This window comes from Symphalangus syndactylus, chromosome 5 (genome assembly GCF_028878055.3).
Source record: "Symphalangus syndactylus isolate Jambi chromosome 5, NHGRI_mSymSyn1-v2.1_pri, whole genome shotgun sequence".
NCBI classification, from domain to species: domain Eukaryota; kingdom Metazoa; phylum Chordata; class Mammalia; order Primates; family Hylobatidae; genus Symphalangus; species Symphalangus syndactylus.
Window position 1 is genome coordinate 161,623,483 of NC_072427.2, and position 9,157 is coordinate 161,632,639.

Here is a 9,157-nt window from a genome sequence, read left to right on the forward strand (position 1 = left end):
TTTAGACATGTATAGATACACTTACTGTATAGATATAAGTAAGCATATAGATATACTTAACTGTTGTGTTACAATTGCCTACAGTATTCAGTGCAGTAACATGCTGCACAGGTTTGTAGCTTAGGAGGAATAGGCTATACCATATAGCCTAGGTATGTAATCAGCTATAGTATCTAGGTTTGTGTAAGTAAACTCTGTGATGTTCATACAATAATAAAATTGTCCAGCAATGCATTTCTCAGACATACCCCTGTCATTAAGTGACACATGACTATGTTAGTTAACACTGAGGGAACTTCATGGGAAATACACTCTGCAGCTCCATCATAAAGAGAAACCGTTTATGTCAAGAAACACATAAAAGCATAGTTGCAAGATTACAATTCCTTCCAGATATTTCATTTAGTATCTCCACAAATCACTAACTGCCTGAATAGCATTCTTGAGTCTCCACTGCCTCACATTTGATTTCAGGTCATTCCATCAATTGTCAAAGACGCATCCAACATTAACTTTCCAATTACTGGTTTGGATTGTGTCAACATTGTCATCCTGGGCCACAACAACACAAAAGGCTAACTCGGTGAGGTAACATAGACACTGATCAGTGAGATTTTGCTGACGGGTGGTACCATTTTTTACCAAGATCAAGGGTATTCATACCTTCAGGCATATAGATAACATTGAAAAGGGCAGGTTCATAGATAAAAAGGCGATGAGGAAGGGTTATTGCAGGATACATGAGCTACGGTGTCTCCTGTTTAACCTGAGTCTGAAGAGATTCAAAGTGCAGGTGCCATGCATGCCTCTTCAATAGTTCCATGTCGATTGATTTTCTGGGCTACACTTCCCAGCATTCAAATTGCTAAATGCATATAAACGACAACTGAATATTTATAACCTGGATTTGTGCTTTTGAGTGACCTTATCTATAGTTATGTGCTTCAGTGATCTAACTTGGGGTTGACTCCAAACTTTGATAAAGTAAAGACCCTGCTTATTCCTTGAGTATTGCTGCACTGACAACTGATTTAGTGAATGCCACTGTGAAAATAATAAACCTCTTGGTGAATATATTGAGACATGTCTTGTAACCTGTACACATCTTAACCAGGGATGTTACTTGATCTTTCTATGTACAGGAGTGTGTGGAGATAGAACAACATACAGGATTGTAATTGTTGCCTGTGAGACTAATAGAAAATTCAAGCTAGTGAAGTATGTTTATGCATGGCACACTTCTCACCAGCAATTTTAGGAAGTTCTACCCACAACCCATATGTCTTTTGATATGTGGGTTACCTTGGAGAGAGAAAAAGAAACTCTGAACACAGGCAGGAAATCCTTTAGAATTTTATCTAGAGTTGGACTTGTCCCAAAGCTTTTGTATAAACTTGCTTGATGAGCAACTGTTGTCCACTGGTACCTTCACTGTGCAATCCACACACAACCAAACTTCACAACTGGAGTCCTAAATTTGCACTTTATTTGGTAAAGTTGAATGAAAAATGGTCTTTTAAGCTTATGCTCTCTTATGAGAGCTGTTATGAGATTAATTTTACTCCAAGATATGCCAGTTAGGAAATAACTTCCAATTTAATTTCACCAGCCCCCTGTGGGTGGACTAATTAGTCATACATCACACTTACTCTGGTGGTGAAATGCCTCAAAAGAAGGTCTGCAGAGTGTTGCTCTACCTAGAAGGACATGAATAAAGAGACATAAAAATCATTCATTAAGAAGGAAGAAGACGTTCCTTGCCTAGATTTTCACTTGTAGGATCCAATTAATTTTATCACTTAATATTTTGTCCTGGTGGGCATTCATTTTACAAATTTGTAAGATCAGTAGAAATGGAAACTTTCAGAAATCAAACTGTAAATGTTCTGTAGACGTTGACAGAAATAGCTATTTGGAGCTGTGCTTTTGCCAACTAGACACTCTGAGAATATCTGTGAAAGGATATTTTCAGGAAGTCATTGAATCCCCTAAAAATCAAGTTTATTGCTCTTACCATAAATATAAATAATTTATTATCAACCACTTTCAATATTCTAATAAGTAACCTTTATTGTTTATTTCATTGGCATGATCTACGTAGACACGTGATTTATCTTCTTTTGCAATAAATTCAGAAAATTTGCTGCCTGGAAAAGCCATGTTTTAAAATTACCACCTGTTTGATGATTTTCTTATAAAAACATTTCTACTTAAGTATCTATCACTATTTGTCCTTTATTTTCCCTTCCATTCTAGCTCTACCCCTTGTCTCCTTTGTGTGTCTCAGGATAAGTGCCCTATAACATTTTGTATTTCTGGAAACCCTTCGATACAAACTTATTACATGTAAAAAAAAAAGTATGTTTTAGCAAACTCTTTGTTCACAGATTATCTTTGACTACTTGCCTATTAGACAATTTTTGTAGGCTCCATATGCTATTAATTTATATTCACTTTTAGAAGAATTTTCATCAAAAGCAAAAGTCTTATGTAAATTGATTATATGCTACTTGTACTTCTGTGTATATATATACACAGAGCCACATACATATATGTAACTCCGGAGGCCTGCCTGGACTGTTTAATAACTGTCCTGAACAAGAGCAAGAAAAAGCTGGTCAAATTTCAAACAACAGGTTGAACTGGGGAGCTCACATCTTTGCATAAAATAGACACTAGCGGCCTTTAAAAATTAAACATTTCTACTGTTTTAAAAAATTATAGCCATCATAGTATGAGGAAAAAATGTAATAATCCTTTTTAATTCTTGCCATTTTATTAACCACAGAGTCCTTACGCCCTAACTTCATTGGTATCCCTTTGAGATTAAACAGAACACTGAATTTCAAATTCTGAGAAATAAATAATTACACCATTTACTTGAGGCACTCTTTCACCTTTCAAGAACTATTTTGAGAATTCATTAGCTAAATATTGCTATAATGCAGGCTAGTAATAAATGGAAATAAAGAGTTCATTGTAAAGTTTAAACTCATGATGGTATGATCTGGAATTTTTGTTAACCTAGAATACATAATTAGCTCTAGAGGTGAAATGAAAGACAAAATCACTTCACATATTAGTAAAAAACAAACAATGTAACTTTATAAGCTACTGCTGTTCTTTTGCTCTTGAGAACCAGTGACATCTCTAATTACGGAACATTATGGAAAGGTTAAAGATGAGAATACATGCAGTCTGTCTACAGGAAACCTCAACTGCTCAGGTTAATGAAATGTCTGCAGAAGTCATATTGATTACCAGGTTCACAGGAAACTAACATTTATTGTATAAATTCCATGGTAAAATGTATTAGGGCTCCAGGCACACAACTGTGCGCCATCTACGTGACCACACAGTGCCTACTTCTTTCCGTCTTTATTCATTTCTCTCCTAATGGTCTGTATGTTATTGTTACATAGTTCTAAAAATCTTCCATGAGGCAGAAATTTCATTTAATGATATAGCTTTGAAAATAAAGAAAAACAGTAGAAACTTTCTATTTTCTTATAAAGCAGAATTGTTGAATTTTCAAAGTTTCATTTATGTAATGTCACAAGGTGACAAACGTATTTCTTTAATGCTCTCTTGTTGTTATTTTTGTGTAACATCAACCGAAGCCGTTTCTTTCATTTGAAGGTGAAAACTGCTCATCAAAATCCAGTTTAAGCTGAGAAACAAAGAACTAAATTTTGCATGAGAGATTATACACTGCATAAGTATAAAACAGGACCAGAAACAATGGTGGGTCAGCAATTTTAAAAAAGATGAACGCAGGTTATCATCAAATCAATTGTTACCAACACACCAATTACACCTCTAGGCCAGAAAATTAGCCACTTCCCACAGGAAAACAAGAATTGAAGACAAAGTTCACCAGTGAAAGTTGGTTATTTTTTTTTTCCATCCTTGCATCAACTAAAATGATATCTATAGTTCCTCTTAACACTTTTCTTACTTTCAAATATGCGGGTATGCTTAATTAGCTGAGGCCATGTTTCATACGCACATCTGGCTACAAGGGAAACTGGGAATTTGAGCCCCAATCCTAATGTTTGTAGAGTATTTAGAAATTTGAGAATTCCCTCCAAAGAAAGAGTTTTTTAAAACACTGTTAGACAAAAAGCTTGAATTACAAAATGTGGTAGTAGCTCATGTCTAACTCAAATGCAGGGAAAAAAAAAACTACAAACTCTAAAAAAAATAAATACACATTTGATGGTAATAAGAAACAGAAAATAGGCAGAAATAGTAGAATATTTGACCACTGATAAAGTTTTTAACCATTGAATAAAGAAAAATTGCAATGATTTAAATTTGCATCAATGCAGCTTCACACCTGATGACACTCCCTGGTCTGTGCAAAATTGCATGTCTACGAGTAAAGCAGTGAGTTTTACTAGCTTGAGGAATAAGAGCACAGAGTTCCAGGCTGACAGAAAAGAAGAACTGGGAAATTTGAGTGACATGGGAGGAAATCTCACACAAGTGAAAGCCACAAAGGAGAATGTCACAGAGTAAAAATCTAAAATCAGCACTTAAACTTCATTCAGATATATGACGGCTGCTACATTTCACATTGATAAAAAGAGACTCCATAGAATCCAGCAGAAAACAACAGCTAAATTGCTAGTACAGAGCAGATATTTCAACCATTGCATATAGCTCAGGAGTAAAAATTTGGTTTTTCTCTACACAAAGAAGACTAATATTAGAAAAGAGTCGCTCTTCAAAGGAAAATAAAAGAACCTATCTCTACAAAATATCATCCACATAATCTAACATATAATTTAACCTGTCTAGACATAGAACCAGGAAAATATGACGCATAAGAAAAAAAGTAAACAATGGATTAAGACATTGAAATGGCCCACACGCTGGGATTAGAAGATAAGAAATTTAAAATAAGCTATTGTAAGCATATTCAAGGATTTAAGGAATAGACGGTCATAAGAGTGAATATATGGAGAATCTCAACAGAGAAGTAAAAACGATAAAGAAATAATGGGACAAATTTTAGAACTGAGGGACAGAATATCTTATATAAAAATGACATCGTACGCAAATACCAGTAAATTAAAGATGGCAGAAAAAAACTATCAGTGAACTTAAAAACAGATCAAGAACAATTTCCCAATACAGTTAAGAACACAGAGGAAGAAAAATAATAAAAATAGGGCCAGTCTAGAACTAATATAATTGGAGTCCTACAAAGAGTAGAGAAGGAGAAAATGAGACAGAAAAAGCTGTTTGAAAAAGTAAAGACCAAAAGTTTTCCTAATTGTCAGCATATATCAACTTACAGGTTTAAGAAACTCAAAGAACAGAATAAAAACAAAGAACCAAATGCAGACATATCATAGTCAAACCACTGGGCAAAAAAAGAGTAAATCTTGGAAGTAGCTAAAGTGAGGGAGAAAAATAATGTACATACATGGAAACAAATAGACAGATGACCTGTCATCAGAAATGACAGTTTAAAAAGCAATGAAACCATACCTTCAAAATAAAAAAAAAAAAAACCTGTCAACTCCAAATTCTATAACTAGAGAAAGTAATTCTTGAGAAAATAAAGATTTTTTCAACTTTTGCTTAAATTAAGCAACTTAATTGAATTTCTCTAAAATTACAGCTTGTATCAACTCTAGAATTTATTGGGCACCTCCTAGGACATAAACACTGGAATTTGGTGAGAGACATCAGGTAGGAAAGAGCCTGGCTCTGACATAAATTCAACACACAGAGGGGGACACATGCTATGAGACTGACCTGCCTTCTCCATCTCATAAAAGGGGTTCTTGTTGCTGGTAACACAGATTAAACTATTTCAATTACATTCAAGATAAAAGGATTAGCAATTGTATGTAAGATGAAAAAATCACCCCACAGGAAGACAAAAGTCTTACAAAAGGATATTTAAACTAGCCAACACTTTGAAATTTAGGCAGAGATCGCACTTTCTGGGTGAACTAAAGTAGCAAGAACAAAGTAGAGGCTCCAATTCTAGGAAAAAGGGGCCCTAATAAGGTTTACGATCCAGAAACTCAAGAAATCCAGACAGAAGGATGCAGTCTCCGCATTCAAGGCAGTAGCAATACCTGGATTACGAAGCCAATCCCCAAAGCAGGAACTCATAAACACAAATTGGATTGTGGAAGAAGCTTGCCCACCAGAAGATTTAGGTTATTACAAGGTAGAATGTGATAGAGAAAACGAGCATGGGACTGGAAACAAAAGGAGGAAGCCCCATGATTACAACTAGAATATAACTCTCAGAGATGGTGCAGAAACAAGACTGAAGAGAGAACTCCTTAAACCCCACGTGCCTTACGTCAGGACTGATCCTGGACACAGGCTGGACAGCATAGCCTGCAAGTGCTGAGGGAGGAGGCGTGGGCTCAGCTGTGACATACAGCTGAAAAGCAGATACGTGTCTTGAAATTGCGCAGAGGGTTTGGGCCTTTGTTGCTCTCTGCCAGCAGCTGCCAGTAGTTCTCACACTTTGGCTGGCATCAAAATCACCTGGGGCAGTAGTGGGGAGGGGGAGAGTGTTGTAAAACCACAAGTGACCAGGCAGAAAACACCTGTATGTTTTCCAATTCAGTAAGTACAGAAATCTTAATTGGAACAAGGTGGAGGTCAGACATTGATAGTGCTGTGGACTGCTCCAGGGACATAAGCATGATCTTTATAGAAGTGGCTCTAACCAGTTGAGGGCAACCACTGGACAGAGAGAACTCCAGACCAACCGTACACAGAGACACCATGCAATTACACTTTAGCAACCTCTCCAAATAACATGTCTCTTAGTGAAACTTGGGAGGTTGAAAATTAAAAACTCCAGTGGCATTTATGTATCCTAGGCACTTACATTTGTCTGGTTCTTCCACTTTGCCTTTGCTTGGTTAGAATTTTGGGTAGATAAGAGGTGGATTTACATGTGCTAGTGTGAGAACTTTGATACACTCATTTAGACATTCACCTACTATCTTGATGTTTGAAAGCTACAACCCAAAGAAATTTGTCTTTTTACATAAAACAAATTCAGCCCTTGCCTTCCTTATAGATTACATCTTCCACTAGCAGTAATAAAAAAGTAACAATATGCATAAGTCAAAGTATCTTCTTAGATCCTCTGTAGTGTTTTATTATTTAGTTGTGTGAATTAAAGTAACTCTCAAAATTTCAAGGATGCCTGAGAAGCAATTCATGTTCAAAGGCTGCCCTCTTGTGACAATGTGTTGTATGTTTTACTGTAAAAGTAATCTTATTACACCTTATAACCTCTACAATCCAATTCATAACAGCATAAAAAGGAAATAAAACCTTACATAATTTTGAATTTTAGAAAGTACCTTGTTTATATGGCTCCTTTAGAGAATGAATAGTCAATTTGGTAAATATTCCAGTGAGTTGAAGGTTTGATTCCATCTCACTTAACTAGCTTGATGGATGTATTTCTAAACCTATACAACCCACTCCTCTGCTTCTAAAAAATTAAAGTTAGCTGTAGATTGAGATGTCAGTGACACAGTTTATAGAACATAACTTAGATTGTCATCTATATTACTGTAACTACAAATACCACCCTCAGATGGAAGAATCAGTTTTATCAGTAAACGTCTCTAATTGAACTACAAATGGTGTATGTCTTCTGGCTTTTACAAGCTCTTGGTCTAACGCAGGGGATATATGATGTAAAAATTACAAAACAACGCCACGCGCGGTGGCTCACGCCTGTAATCCCAGCACCTTGGGAGGCCGAGGCGGGTGGATGACAAGGTCAGGAGATCGAGATCATCCTGGCTAACACGGTGAAACCCATCTCTACTAAAAATACAAAAATTAGCTGGGTGTGGTGGCGGCGCCTGTAGTCCCAGCTACTCAGAAGGCTGAGGCAGGAGAATCGCTTGAACCCAAGACGCGGAGGTTGCAGTGAGCTGAGATTGCACCACTGCACCCCAGCCTGGTGGCAGAACAAGATTCCATCTCAAAAATAAATAAATAAATAAATAAATAAATAAATAAATAAATAAATATAAAATAACAGTGACTATAATGTTTTGTGATGTTAAACTTTGAGAGCTTTTTTTTTCTTTCTTTTCCCAAGTCCCTTTCCCAGTTCCAGGAGCAGTTATTCTAAGCTCATTGACGTAAAGGAATAGAAAGAAAAGGTTTGGTGGAAAAAATAATAACCTGCTATCATTTCTGTCTTTTGTTTTTTAAAAGTTTGAGCATTTGGGAGAATTTGGAAAGACTGTGGAGTAAGTGCAAAGAAGGAATTCGCTAACAAAAATTATATAGGGTAAAATGACTTTTTTCCAGGTTAGAAAATACTCACTCCCTACACTCCTACCTTCCTTTCTCATAGTTAAGAAGAGGAAAAAGCAAAGGCCTCTTGGTAGCAGTGGTGACTTAGGCAGTTTCTTAGAAATATTCTAGAAGGCATAGTCATCTTTAAAAAAAATAGCTACAAGGATATGTCTAAGCAGAAGGGCAAATGGGCCAAATTACGAGTAGATTTTTGCATTCCAGATATAGTAAAGAAGAAGCAGGAAGCCGGTGGGCCTAAACAGGCCACACAGAAATGGACAAGGAATAGGCCAGCAGCAGCTTGTGGGGACAAGATGTCAAGCCCCAAATGTTAAACCCACCATCCATCCTCCAAATTCTGGCTCTGTTTAACAAGGCTGTGGTCTGGCACTAGGTGCCACCTCAGTGACTAAAGCAAAATTCCCCGTCTCCTGGGAGTGTTGACAGCTGACTCCTGGCAACAACACTCACAGCAAAGTTCCTTCATCCAAGTTCATGTCCCTTCTCAAGGCATCCCACATCCGAGAACTGCTTGGTACAGAAATATAATGGCCTGGCTTGCTTGCTCCAATTTGAGCTCATTAGGTAAACTCACCAAGATCCCTGTAGAGCGGGCTGCGGCCATGATAGTGATTGAATTCCAGCCAGCTTCCTGCTCTGCCCAATCCTATTGCTTTCACTCTTCGCAGGTGTTGGGAATATCCATTTCAACTTCCTTGCATGCAAATCTCCAACTCCGAGTCGGTTTCCTAGGACACCTGACTGGTGACATCTCTATCACTATCACAGTACTTAGAGGTGGAGCATCTTAAAATGATTTAAGGCTAACTGCTCTAAGAGCACA